Here is a 15,440-nt window from a genome sequence, read left to right as displayed (position 1 = left end):
AAACCCAGACACCTACATCAATTCCTCTTTACAGAAGGCAAGAATATAAAATGGGAAAAAGACAGTCTTTTCAGTAAGTGGTGCTGGGACAACTGGACCATCACATGTAAATCCATGAAACAGAAACACACCCTCTCACCATGCACAAAAATAAACTCAAAATGGCTTAAAGACTTAAGATACCAAACTCCCAGGAGAGAACATAGGCAAAACATTCTCTGACATCAACCTTACAAATGTTTTCTTAGGTCAATCTCCCAAAGAAACAGAAATAAAAGCAAAAATAAACCAATGGAACTTAAACTGACAAGCTTTTGCACAGCAAAGGAAACCATAAAAAAAAAAAAAAAGAATGGGAGAAAATAGTTTCAAACGATGAAACTGACAAGGGCTTAATCTCTAAAATATATAAACACCTTCACAACTCAGCAGCAAAAAAACCCAACAACCCAATGGAAAAATGGGCAAAAGACCTGAATAGACATTTCTCCAAAGAAGATATACAGATGGCCAACAAGCACAGGAGAAAATGCTCAACATCACTGATTATTAGAGAAATGCAAATCCAAGCTATGAGATACTACCTCACACCAGTCATAATAGCCATCATTAGTAGTCCACAAATAACAAATGCTGGAGAGGGTGTGGAAAAAAGGGAAACTTCCTACACTCTTGGTGGGAATGTAATTGGTACAACCACTATGGAAAACAGTATGGAGGTACCTCAGAAAACTAAATATAGAACTACCATGTGATCCAGCAATCCCACTCTTGGGCATATAACTTTCCTTGAAAAAGACACATGCACCTGTTTGTTCATTGCAGCACTATTCACAATAGCCAAGACATAGAAACAACCTAAATGTCCATCAACAGATAAATGGATTAAGAAGATGTGGTGTATACACACACACACACAATGGAATACTACTCAGCCATAAAAAAGAATGAAATAATGCCATTTGCAGCAACAAGGATGGAACTAGAGACTCTCATACTAAGTGAAGTAAGTCAGAAAGAGAAAGACAAATAACATATGATATCACTTATATCTGGAATCTAACATACAGCACAAAACAAACCTTTCCACGCAAAAGAAACTCATGGACTTAGAGACCAGATTCGTGGTTACCAAGGGGAAGGGGAGGGAGTGGGGCAGACTGGGAATCTGGGGTTAATAGATGCAAACTATTGCCTTTGGAATGGATAAGCAATGAGATCCTAATGTATAGCAATGGGAGCTCTATCTAATCACTTATGATGAAGCATGATCGAGAATAATGTTAGAAAAATACTGTATATATCTATGTGTGACTGGGGCACTTTTCTGCATAGTAGAAAATTGACAGAACACTGTAAGCCAACTATAATGGAAAAAATAAAAATCATTTTAAAAAAAGCTTTGTTGCAAAAATTTGACAATGCTTTTAAACAAAACTACATTCAAGGAAAACTAAAAGAAATAGAAAAGATGATCTTGGGACAGAAACTGGAAATAAAACAACTGGAGAAGAAAAACAAAACTTTAGAATGTAAGATTGAGATTTTAGAGAAACAACAATCTATGAAGAAGACAACTAAGTGCAATCTGCAACAGGAGCTTGAAACCCAGAATCAGAAACTTCAGTGACAGTTTTCTGAGAAACCAGACTAGAAGCCAGGTTGCAAAGCATAGTGACAGAAACAACCATGAAATGGGAGAAAGAATGTGAGCATCGAGTGGTGGCCAAACAGCAGGAGATGCAAAATAAAACTCCAGGTGAAAGGTGAAAAACTGCCACAACTGAAGGCTATTGTTACTGAACCCCAAACTGAAAAGCCAGAGAGACCCTCTTGGGAAGGGCATCAAGAAAAGGTTACTCAGATCTGGATCTCCATCACCAGTACTTAACGCACCACCAATTTTCTGTGATAGACAATCTCGCTCTGTAGGAGACAGATGGGTAGATCATAAGCCTGCCTCTAAAGTGCAAACTCAGACAGTCATGCAGCCACATGTCCCTCATGGCATCACTCTATGTGCTGCAAATGAAAAGGCACTAGCTAAATGTGAGAAGTACATGCTGACCCACCAGGAACTAGCCTCCATTGGGGAGACAGAAATTAAGCTAATTAAGGGTGATGTTTATAAAACAAGGAATGGTGGACAATCAGTCCAGTTTACTGATATTGAGACTTTAAAAAACAATCACCAACTGGTCGAAAATGAAGATCTTCCACAGTAGCACCTGCCCAACCAGACAGAACAGAGTCTGAATGGATTGACACAGAAATAAGGTGTTCTGTAGCTATGGAGATGAGAGCAGGATCTCAGCTGGAGCCTGGGTATCTGCACCATGCACAGCCCAAGTGCAAGAAGCCATGAACTGATGGTCTCAATAACGAAAGAACATTTTCATTTGTGTTGGTGATTTCTCCAAAGCTACCTCAGAAGCAGTCTTCTGAGCCCTCTTGTAGAACTCCAGCTTTGCTGAAAATCGCAGATTTCTCAGATCCATTATACAATGGCCTACATCGAAGATCCCCCCATGGCTCCAAAGATATCTATGATTTAAGAAACTATTATACTCTATGCCTTGCCGTATTTAATATTAATAGAGAAAGAGCCCCTTTTCTCATTGCTGAACAAACTTTTTTATAAGGCTTTTTTGGTATATTTCTTGTGTACTTATAAACTATTTCATATGTGTGTTTGTCTTGGCTGATTAAGGAAGAATATATAGAGATCACGTTTTATTTTTTATTGGGATTTTTCCACCTCTTGTCTGGATTTTTCTTAAGGTTTTATAAACAAAACAAATGTTGATATTGATTAGCTGCAAGAATGCACTTTAGACAATTCAAACTTTCAAAATGAAGATGTCAGAGACTGGCCAACACTATTTTAGGAACTTGTTCTGAATTTTGCATGTGTGTACTTTGATATTTAGATATGTCAAAAGAATTGAAATAAAAAGCACTAAGAAATAAACAATTTTTAAAACATTTCAAAGTATGCTATTGTTCACGAACCCTCCTAAAAGGACTCTGAACAGGTAGGGAAAAAAATCATTTTTTAACTATCACAAGATGAAGTAAAAAATTATGAAATGAACATTATTAGATCTACTTATTTATACAACTATTCAAAATTCCAACTAATTTAAGAACATCTTAAAATGAAGACCCTGGTAAATTTTTATGTCAAGTGATGCCTTATTCCAAAGCAACAAAATACATGTGCTAAAACATATGTAAAAATATAAAAATTTAGCTTTTAAAAAGCAGCCTCTTCTCTGCTTACCCTCGGATTTATTATCTTTTAAACAGAAGCCTCTTTGCTTACCCTCAGATTTATGTCAGAAAACAGCTGAAAGGTTGTTTAAAAAAAGAAAAAAATCTTTCACAAAAATCAGGTTTTTCCCTGCTACAATTTTTTTTAAACTCACAACATATTTTTCTATCTCAAAGACTTTTTAAACATTTTCCTTCCTTGGGGAAAGCTGTATCATGAGAAAACAGCTCAGCAAAATTCCTGCAAATAACACATAAGTAAAATACAGATTACTTTCTTCCAGCCAAAAGGACTAACAGAGAAAAAAAATGAACATTTTCAGAAGCATTTTTGGAGCCTTATTTCAGCTACCTCTGCGCTCAGCTCTCTTTTTTCCTCCCCAAATACGTCACTTAACTGTCTGTCAAAACAACTCTTGCCCACTCTACCTGATCACATTCCAAAGCTGCAGCTTTTCCTGGATTCACTTCTCAATGACAGGCTGCTCAGAGAGCACCTATTAAACCGAATGTGAGCATCTGCTCCTTCCTTTTTTCCTTTCAGGGCATCCTGCTGTCCATCAGAAGAAGTAATTAATGGGTTTGTTATGTATGAAAGCGTCATCCCATCAGTTTGCTGTCTGACTTGAATAGCTCACATCAGCTCTTCATTCATGCCAAGTGTGCTCACTGTCCGGAGATGATGGTAAAGCCATGCCTCCTTTTGGATTTTTCCCTCACTATTCACACAACAGTGGACCAGAACTATGTGTCACAGAAACCCAAGACAGACAGAAGAAATCAGTCCATCCTCTGTAGAAAGGAAGCTCATGGACTGTAAAGTTGGTAAAGGGAAAAACAAGGAAAGCCAGAGAATGCTGAGAACATCCATGCTTCCAGTCCAGACAATTTTTCTGAAAGCAACTTGATTCAGGAGCATACGTAATTCTGAAAAAATGGACAGAACTTTTGCAGAAGGTAAAACGTCTATAGAAAGAACCAGGATTCCTCAAGTGCTGAAACAGTCAATGAATTTTTAATAAGTTCTGAACACTCAAGTTGTCTGTGGTCAGCTCAACAGCTTTTATCAGAGAGAAAGGCAAAATTCACGCTTTGTTCTATAATCTCATCCAAATGGAATCTTCATCTACTACATGCTGTCCTAACTAATGCTACAGGATGACCAGGATTAGATACAGAGACTCTGCATGAAAGAAAACACAGTGGTCAAAGAAAACACGAAAGCAAGTAGAGAAGGCATTTCAGGTACCGGAGCTGACGATTTCCAGCCAGAGTTCAAATTACTGAGCTTCAAACAAACCACTGCCAGGTAAGATTTAATTTTATAATATTAACTGATGTCTCAGTTACTGAAACTGAACCTACAGATGCTGTGAATGAGCCAGTCAGTGTGAATTTTGTGTTGATCCTCCCTTAAGCTTTGTGCAGATTTAAGCTTTCTGAGGTAAACACTTGTTTTTAATGTATGCTGTGTAAACTAATCATAACTAGATAAGAAACCACCCCCCAAATTCCACTCATTTTTCACTAGATTTGTCCTATCTTTGTCTTCATCTTAAAAATCCCAATTTTGTTTTATTTAATAGCTTGAAACAAATGCACAAAAAGAGCCCTGAACGGAGCATAAGAGCCATTCATAGGTGCTTTATTTACCAAACATTCCCTGGGCCTTTGGTAAAACAAAGAACAATTAATGTGTTTTTAATATTATTTCTATCGATGCAAAAGAACAAAGCTCAATGACTGATTTTTATCATTAGCAAAAAAAAAAAAATCCTTCTGATGTCACCCTCATTCACACACAAGAAAAACAATCTCTAGTAAATGCAGGTATAGCACTTCAGTAGAATGGGGCTAATATATGCTGAGGTTCTGGACATATTTTCATAACATTTATAATGAGGACATTCCTCTGAGTTAACAACAGAACAAAAAACGTCTGGTATCTTAATACCTCAAAAGATTTAACTCAGGTCAAATGCCCCAAGCTGTGAAATGCAAAGAACTACTGAAACCATCAAAGAATTTTAAAGGATACAATGCCTTTTAGAAATTCCCTAGAAATCACTCTACAGTGAGACTTTAAGAGACTTTTTTTTGTTTTTTTGTTTTTTGTTTTTGTGTCTTTTTACAGGATTTGTCAGATCCTACATAGATTTTTAGCAAAAATTCAACAACATTAGTTTTCATATAACGTCAATAGGAAAAGTTCAAAGCTTAATCTTTTGCATAAAGAAGCCCTACAACAAATAATATATTTCTATTATCTTAGAAGACAAGAGATAAGGGAAACAATAAAAGCAAATCACACCTAACTATCGAGATCTTCTGATAATACAAGGAAATTAATCTAATTATTCAGTACTTGCCAGAAACACAAATTTGAAATTCTACCTTTTTTCAAATTTTAAACAGTGTATTACATTATCCCACTTTTCAAGAGTCTATAAATAACCTTAAATATCATAAATCTTTTGCATCTAAATTCATTACAGAAATTCACCCATCATTTCCCAGTAAAAGAAAGCAGCAATTTAAATGTAATCAGTAATAGTGCAGTGTACAATTTCTTACAGACAAAAAACATTTACTTAGAAATTTCAAAATACTTATTTTGTATACCAGCCCTAACTGGTGTACCTGTTGTTGTTTTTTAACTACGCTGAGCCATACCTGAACCCTTAAGGGTTCTTTTCATCTTTTTCCTCATTGTAAACTGACATGATTTGAAAATATGCATATATTTTTAGGTTGAAAAAAATATTATTTTAACTCAATTTAAGTGAACTTAGGGAAAAATAGAAACTGACAGTATTATGCTCAATTTGCTTCCAATAAGCAGAATTGAAAGGGGTATAAAATTACATTCCCAAGTCCTCTGGATTTTATTTACTCACTGTAGTATACAAAGAGACCTGAGTCTCACCAGTTTAGATGATAAGTCATAAACACAATGTCCCACAAACCAAACTCCCCTCTAGCCCTGGTCAGCATCTGTCCCAGTAAATCTTCATTTTCTTTCCTATCTAAATCAAAGTTTTTTCTCTTTAATAATCCATTCTAAATAAAGATTATTGAGATTTAAAGAACAGCCTTTGGGGGGGAAAAAAAAAACTATAGCATTTTAGAATAATCTGCATTTTCTTATTCATTTTAAGTGAGAAAGTAAAAACATTAGCTAATTTTCAACACATCATTTATCAGTAATTCAGGTTGAAAACTGCTTCAACTTTAGCATTTCATGGGTACAAATGGAAAAGGAATTTTATGTTAGAAGATTCAATTTTACACCTAAAGACTTGGTTTAATTACAGGAGTTTGTGTGTTGTATGTTGATAGATTTAACAATTAAAGAGATCTTGAACCTGCGTGGGAAGTGTTCAATGACTAATTGTTTCTGTAATTTAGAATGTATTTTATGCACACGTATAAAAATATTATAAAAGTAATATGACTATTAGATTCTTTCATAGAAATGAAGCAAATATTTTGGATACCATATCTTTACAATGATATTTATTACTGTACTTTTAGGTTCTGCTCAATCATCTAAAAGCCCCACTTTTTCTTTGTACCATGAGAATATGAAAGTAGGTGTATAGGTCAAATAAAGTCCATCCATTTAGTGCCTTGCTGACTTTGAGACTGATATGTCATCTTTGAAATAGCAAGGTCACATTATTTCCCATATAAAATTAGAAAGAGACCTCAAACTTATTTTCAAGTGTTAACATTTACTTCAAAGGTGCTGGCACTACCTAATATTTTTAATTTAGTAACTATTTACCGATATCTGCCTTACTGTAACTTTTTCTTAGAATTTTTCAAAGAATATTCCAGTTTCATGCAAAACTTTTTCAAGCTTAATTCAACAGGGTATTTCAACTAGCCAGTATCTTTGTTCTTTATTAAGGTTACTTTTTCTTCATGAAGTGACCGAATTTGAATTAGGCTGATGGTTCATCATGGAGCTTCATCTCCTCTCCAGCTTCTTCCTGCTGAGAGGGAAGCATCTTTGGCTTGTGACATCACAATCTGAGCCAGGGAAGTGGCTGTGAGAGCAAACCGATGATTAAGTCCTTTCATGTGAAGAAGCTGCAGAGGAGATGGGAGCACTATCATTTCAAGTCCTGTCACAGAGACACTAGGGAGACGCACGAGGTGGGCTGACAGAGGGAAAGATGCTTGCGTTGCATTTATCACTTTCACAGCATCAACTACGCAAAGTACCACTGCAGAGTTTACTTCATTCATAATTTAAAAGAGGGAGTAAACATCACAGTAATCAAATTCGTGATGATGATAAAATGGGAGTGAGAGAAGTACCAGCCAGCTGCCAGACAATGAAGGAAGACAGATAGTTCAAACTGCACCCTTGTTCTAAGAGAAATGTTGATGCCACTCAGGATGCTGAGAAAGTTACCAAGACACTCAAAATGGGAATGAGTCTCTGAATGAGAAAGACTCCTGAATAGGGGTTATAAAGTGTTCCCATGACACAGACTCAGTGTGAGCCACAGACACCAGTACTGTGACCTGAGGGTGGGGGATAAGGAGGAAGCTGATGAATGTTCTTTTAAGAAAACATCAACTCGTACAACAGAAATCTCTTTCATACACAAAACTACTGTGTTCTAGAAAGGTCTTCAACAAAAATTTGCAGAAAATGAAACTAATTTGGGAATTAAAGCTCAATAAAGGAGAGAGAATGAGAGCTGCTCTTACAAACACATAAACATACAAGGACTATCTTTTTATCATCTTTCATGCAGCTCTAGCTTCAAAGGACAGGGCAGACCAACCAGTCCTTCCACACTGAACACATGTGCAGTGTGTCCTTTGAGTAGCTGCAGTAGCCCTTATTCAAAGTATCAGTCACTTGTGTCTTGGGCTCCTAGACACGGAGCCTATATAAAGATTATGTGCAAAAAAAACCAGTAACTATGGCTTACTAGAAGCCAATCTGAAGTCTTGTCATCTGTAGTTACACAGAATGCCTGAAACAATGCTGTGTTAGAAAATTCCAAAAGCATTTTTTCAGTCCTATGTACTGAAATTATTATCACTTTTATTATTCAATAGCTGTTTGAAGAAGACCCTGCCATCCTCTACTTTTCAAATGGTATTGGGGGTCTGAGTAAAATAGCTCGAGCATCCAGACCAGAGAGTTCCTGTCACGGCTCAGTGGTAACAAGCCCAAATAGTATTCATGAGGATGCAGGTTCAATCCCTGGCCTCGCTCAGTAGATTAAGGAATCAGCATTTCTGTGAGCTGCGGTGTAAGTCCCAGGCGTGGCTTGAATCCAGCTTTGCTGTAGCATGGGCCAGTGGGCTAGATACCCGATTTGACCCCAAGCCTGGGAACTTCCATATGCCGCAGATGTGGCCCTAAAAAAGAAAAAAAAAGGAAAAAAAAAAAAGAATCCAGACCAAAGTTTACCACTTTTATAGACTCATAGTGTGATGTCACATTGTTGTCATCATTAGAACATGTGGGCTTCCTATCTACTGATCATCACTATAAGAATGTAGCACTGAATAATGCTCTCTTGGAGCAGCAAAAGTCAGCTTCCAATTCAGTTATCCCAATAAAAATCATTAGCTGTTTATAGACTTTTCTTGCTGCCAATAATATAAATATGCTGGCTGGTCTATAAATTAGGCTTAATACATAATATGATACCACTAATATTTAATCAATCACATGTGTTCCTTCATATTGTGTTGCAAGGACACAATCTTCTGAGTGCAGTAATTTCTGGGTTGCTTGTGAGTAATACCTACCAAAGAATTTTTTTTAATTTTTTTTTTTTTTTTGCCATTTCTTGGGCCGCTCCCACGGCATATGGAGGTTCCCAGGCTAGGGGTCGAATCGGAGCTGTAGCTGCCAGCCTGCGCCAGAGCCACAGCCTACACCAAGCCGCGTCTGCAACCTACAATACAGCTCACGGCAACGCCGGATCATTAACCCACTGAGCAAGGGCAGGGATAGAACCCACAACCTCATGGTTCCTAGTCGGATTCATTGACTACTGCGCCACGACGGGAACTCCCCAAAGAATTTTTTTATGCCTAGATACTTCTATAGCATTTGGTAATTAACACCTTTTTTTTTTTTTTTGGTCTTTTTAGGGCCGCACTTGCGGCACATGGAGGCTCCTAGGCTAGGGATCCAATCGGAGTTGTAGCTGCCAGCCTATGCCACAGCCATAGCCATGCCAGATACAAGCCGCATCAGTGACCTACACCACAACTCACAGCAACGCCAGATCCTTAACCCACTGAGTGAGGCCAGGGGTCAAACCTGCATCCTCATGGATGCTGTCAGGTTGGTTAACCACTGAGCCACAAAGGGAACTTCTAATACCTCTTTTTTCAAACATCTTATTAGACTGCTTTGACTATCTATCTATATATTTATCTTGCTTATTAAACTGCATCCTCATGGGTGAGGGTCTCAAGAATGAGGGCCATGTCTCATTAATTTGTCTATTAATTAATAGTTAAGTAAATGTGAAAATGTATCCTACTACATTGTCAAGTATAATCTCATCTAAAGGGCAGAAGAGGAGGGATCCTGAAATATACTTCAGCTTCGACTCACTAGTAATGAGCAACTAAGACAAAGACAGAAGTGTCTCAATGTGGGGAACTTCTTAGAATAGTCCTACAGAAATAATAGCTTCAAAGCGATCAGATCTGTTAAGCACATTATATAACATTATGAGGCCTGTAAACATGGGATAGCAAATTTATCCCTTCAATTTCTTTCCATGTTTGATATATGGAAATCACACTTGCCATACCATATTGTGATCAAGAACTTCATCAATAGTCCAAAAGGACTGAAACTGACCTTGCTAGTAAAAGGTGACTGATTTACAGGACAATTGGTATAAGCATTTTGCAAAAGAAATTCAAGTACTACTACAATCGGCTTTCTATTCAAAGATCAGAATAGAAAAGTGACTTACTTAGAAATCTTATTCTATGCTTATTCTATGTGAGGAATGAATATATGCAGGTTTCTAAGTGAAGCCCCCTGTCTGAGACTGAGAGCCACCATGCCAGATTCATCTGTTAAATCTATGCCAACAATGGTGGCCTCTTTCAAAGTAGGGACAAAGGTTTAGGTCTGTGCAGCACCTGATTCTCTTTGATAGGAATTCAGGTAAGAAGCATGTTGAAGCAGGCCAGCATTGCTCTGGAATTCATCAGCCCGTGTGCTGGGGCAGAGTCAGCTACCATTTCTAGAGATGCTCAGGCTATTGGATGAACACATTCATTTAAGTTTTCACAGGAATCTGGCCGGATGTTTCCGTACACTACTTATAAGGTTTTTGTTTTGGTTTTTATCTTTATGCTATTTATTTTTTAGCGGTGTTACAGTCTTTCAAACAAGATCTCAGATAGATTGTCAAGATAAAGCCTGTAAAGGCAGATCTGTCCTGGCTGGGTTGAGATAGAAAGCCTGGAGCCCTGTTAGCTAGAAGGTCCCCTTATCCACCCCCCTCCTTGCTCTCCCTTCCCCACGCTTCTTGGACAGGCTCCTGAAGTGTATTTGTCGTAACTGTTCTGCCATCTAGAGGACCCACAAAAGTATTCCTCTCTATTTTAATACACATTATTTGATTCCATGTAGACACCACCCAATACTCCAATCTAAAATTCCTAGAATAAGCTACATCAGTCTTAGCTTTTGCTAGCCCAAGGGGACACAGCTTGCAAAACAGGGCAGATGCTACTCAATCTGTTGTCTCAACAATTATTTAAGCAACCAAGACCAAGGATTCAAATAAGCTACAGGTTGATAAGCAAGGACTAAACATCTGTAATTTAGGCTAGGATATCCAAGAAGTAACTAAAATCAACATTATCTCAAGAAGTTAAGGCCTAGAAATCAAACGGTGAGAATTTATCATAACAGAAATCAAAATACAGTGTGAGAAATCAACAGAATTTAACTGGTGGAAATCCAAGAAGCTTCTTTATAATATTCTTTCACTTATAACATTGTGCCAAAACATTTTAGCTGCCTTCAGTTGACTCCAGGTTCGTGGGCTTTGTAATATACTTTGAGAGTGAGATTGGGCTCAAGTATTTAAACTATAAACCATATATATCTAAATCATGTATCTAGCAGAATATAGTGGATAAGAGCAACATTTTTCCCCCAAGAGGAAATATTATTTTCCATCCCCCCAAAATATTTCAATTACACTGGCTATGTAATCATCAATGAACAGAAATGAAGAAATTATCTCTTAGCATTATTTCTGCTTACTAAGGAATTCTCACAACTATTATTCCAAAATCTCAAGTAATTCCTATTTTGAAGTCTATCTCTCAAGAGAAGTCTTTGTCTCCCTAAAATTTTTTTAAAATACTTCTGAAATATAGTCTTGAGATTCTAAATATATTCTTGAGATTCTATTTAATATTTTACTTTGAATTATTTCAAACAGATGGCCAACACCCATGTACTTACTACCCATCCTTAACAAGTAACAGTTTTTGCCATCTCTGCATCAGATTTTTTTTTATGTCCCCTCCATACATAGATCTATGAAGAAAAACTCCAGCAGGCAATACAACCGTTTTCTCTGAGATAAGTGTATTTGGAGCTGGTTCTAATTCTACATCTTTACTAAGGTTTTTAAGTATCAGAAGGATACTTAATTATTCATTATAGAACTATCTTCACTCCAAATATTTTAAATAAATGTAAATACCAAGACATGACTTTTTTTAATTTATAGTACCCTTGCTGTCTCAGACGCCTGCTCAGCTGAACTTTTTTTCCTTTTTTAAATGATTTTTATTTTTCCATCATAGCTGGTTTACAGTGTTCTGTCAATTTTCTACTGTACAGCAAAGTGACCCCATCACACATACATACATACATTCTTTTTCTTACATTATCATGCTCCATCATAAGTAACTAGGTATAGCTCCCAATGCTATACAACAGGATCTCATTGCTTATCCATTCCAAAGGCAATAATTTGCATCTATTAACCCCATATTCCCAGTCCAACCCGTTCTCTCCCCTTCCCCCTCCCTTTTGGTAACGCCAAGTCTGTTTCCCCATGTCCATGATTTTTCTTTTCTTTGGAAAGGTTCATTTGTGCCGTGTATTAGACTCCAGATGTAAGTGCTATCAGCTGAACTTTTGAAATAAATGTCCTAGACAAGAGAATCGTAAGTGAGTTTCTTTTACCTCCTCCGTGTGTCAACTTCCTGTGGTGTAGTAACATCCTGGGTGGAAGTAAAATCATCAATATTACAGGGTTCTTGAGAATGGAAATCAACTCTCAACAGTGATTTCTTATGTAGAAGAGAGCTACCTCAACCTGTAGTCACAAAAGCACAAACTAGTTATAGCAATCATGTGTTTTAAAAATGTATTTTTGGCTCGAATTGGTACCAAAGAGCTAGGAAGATTGAAAATGCACATCTCCTCAGTCAAAAGACAGTGGGAAAATCCAGCTGCTCCCCATTTTAGAAACAAAAGGAAAACCACAACAATAAGTACATTTAAAGGGAACATAAAGGCTGGACTTCTTACAGGGAGAAATGGAAGCTTGCCTTCAGGATAACGATTGGGAGTGAGCTCCAGTACTCTCACCCCTTAAAAGATACCGTTTCTCATATATTGCTACCACAGAAGGGTCATCTGATTAACATTTCAACAGAAGCTGAAATTCAAACAAATCCTCCCCTCCTCACCAACACTTCCTAACTCTCTCCCCTTGCCTTTATCCACCAGCACATCAAACAGTGCACATCACAGTAAGTTCCAATTTTACACATTCACTTTCTTGCTCATTAGGAGGCTCTGACAGCACCCTTAGAGTCACGCTGTATTTCAGCCCAGTGGGTTCATTGAGCACAATTCATATGTTCTCTCCCCCTCAAGCACATTTTCAAAGAAAGGATGGTCCATGCATATTTTTCCTTTTCATTACATCCCTCTATCTATGTCGGTGAAATTTTGAACCTTGAGTAATTCTACAAATGGAGGATCACAGGTGCTCTATTATACTCTAAGTTTCCAATAATAAGATCTTTAGGTAAGTGATTTCTCCTTGTTAAAGCAGTCAGGCTTAAGTCAGAAAGACTGTTTCAAAATTCACTGTTCCTTTAAGCCATGTAAAGTGTTTTGTTTAGGTTCTCCTTAAGCCAATGAGACTTAAAGACTTAAATATAAGACCAGACACCATAAAACTCCTAGAAAGAGAATACAGGCAAAACATTCTCTGACATAAATCGTACCAATTTTTTCTTAGGACAATCTCCCAAAGCAACAAATAAACAAAATAAAGCAAGTTTAAAATCTTCTACACAGCAAAGGAAACCATAAACAAAAAGACAACCTACCGCCTGAGAGAAAATATTTACAAATGATGTGACTGACAGGGGCTTGATTTCTAAAATATACAAACAGCTCATATAGCTCAATAACCGAAAAAAAAGGGGGGGGCAGAAGGCCTAAATAGACATTTCTCCAAAGACGACATGCAAGTGGCCAATGGGCACATGAAAAGATGCTTATCATCTCTAATTATTAAAAAAACACAAGTCAAAACTACTATGAGGTACCACCTCACACCAGTCAGAATGACCATCATTAAAAAGTTGGAAAGTGTGTGGAGAAAGGGGAACCCTCTTGCACTGTTGATAGGAATGTAAACTTGTGCAACCATTATGGAAACCAGTAGGGCAGTTCGTCAAAAAAATAAAAATAGAGTTGCCATATGATCTAGCAATCCCACACTTCAGCATATACCCAGACAAAACTAGAATTTGAAAAGATACAGGCACCCCTATTTTCATAGCCATAATATTTACAATAGCCAAGACATGGAAGCAACGTAAGTGTCCAATGACAAATGAATAAAGAAGATGTGGTACATATACACAATGGAATCTGACTCAGCCATAAAAAAGGAAATAATGCCATTTGCAGCAACATGGATGGACCTAGAGATATCATGCTAAGCAAAGTAAATCAAAAAGACAAATACCATATGATATCCCTTATATGTGGAATCTAAAAATATTACACAAATAAACTTATTTACAAAACAGAAGCAGACTCGCGGACATAGAGAACAGACTTGTGGTTGCCAAGGGTAGGGAGGAGGGATAGATTGGGAGTTTGGGATTAGGAGATGCAAATTATTACATACATGATGGATTAACAACAAGGTCCTAATGTATATCATGGGAAACTATATTCAATATCCTGTAATAAACCATAAGTTTATTATATAACGCAAAAATATACATACATACATATAAGTCACTTTGTACAGTAGAAATACATTTGTAAATCAACTATACTTCAATAAAAATCTTTAAAAAGAATTTAAAAGATTTACTGCTCCTATTTAAAACTACAAATAAACAGGTCCAGAAAAATTTGGAGATCAGAGTAGATAAGAGTAGAAAATCTCTAGGCAGAGATCCAATGTGGCATTTATGTACTATTAATATTTCCTGAACAGCCTCTGAACATGTTGTATTACCAGACTATGGTGAATCCACTATAGACAGAGGTGGTCTCTCACAAGACTTTTTTTTTTTAAATACATTTTAAAAACTGGAAAAGGAGTTCCCATTGTGGCTCAGTGGATTAAGAATCCAACATAGTGTCCATGAGGATGCAGGTTGGATCCCTGGCCTCGCTCAGTGGATTAAGGATCTAGTGTTGCCACAAGGTGCAGCATAGGTTGCAGATGCGGCTCAGATCCAGTGTTGTTACGGCTGTGGCATAGGCCTAAACTGCAGCATTGATTCAACCTCTGGCCCAGGAACCTCCATATACCTCAGATGCAGCCACAAAAAAAAAAAAAAAAAAAAAAAAGAAAAGAAAAAATAAAGAAAAAGAAAACACACCTGGAAAAAAAATACCAGATGAAAATTAAATTATACAAACTGGTCCCTGAAGGGTGTGAGAAAAACAAATTAGTCTCAATTTTTTCCTTCCCCATGGTTCCTATACCCAAGAATCATTAGAAGGCTATAAACCACAAACATGGAAGCCAGTGAGTGATATTCACTTCCATATTAAGTCTCAGGTCTAATGAAAGCAAACATGAAAAGATGAATAGAGGAAAAAGACGTATGTCCTTGACAGGCAAGAGTAGAGGGCAGGGGTAGCA

The 15,440-nt window shown here is 37.1% G+C and overlaps 1 protein-coding gene and 1 pseudogene across 1 annotated transcript in view; one reads left to right on the top strand and one right to left on the bottom strand.

Annotated features, from left to right (window-relative positions):
* The window catches only part of LOC125135573 (kinesin-like protein KIF23), a 100,291-nt pseudogene extending 97,926 nt beyond the window's left edge, over positions 1 to 2,365 (top strand).
* AVEN (apoptosis and caspase activation inhibitor) overlaps positions 1 to 15,440 on the bottom strand; it is a 182,699-nt gene that overhangs the window by 118,342 nt on the left and 48,917 nt on the right. The window lies entirely within an intron of this gene.

The sequence above is a fragment of the Phacochoerus africanus genome, chromosome 9 (assembly GCF_016906955.1).
Source record: "Phacochoerus africanus isolate WHEZ1 chromosome 9, ROS_Pafr_v1, whole genome shotgun sequence".
NCBI lineage: Eukaryota > Metazoa > Chordata > Mammalia > Artiodactyla > Suidae > Phacochoerus > Phacochoerus africanus.
Note: the sequence above shows the minus strand (reverse complement) of the source record. Positions and strands in the feature narration are given on the sequence as shown.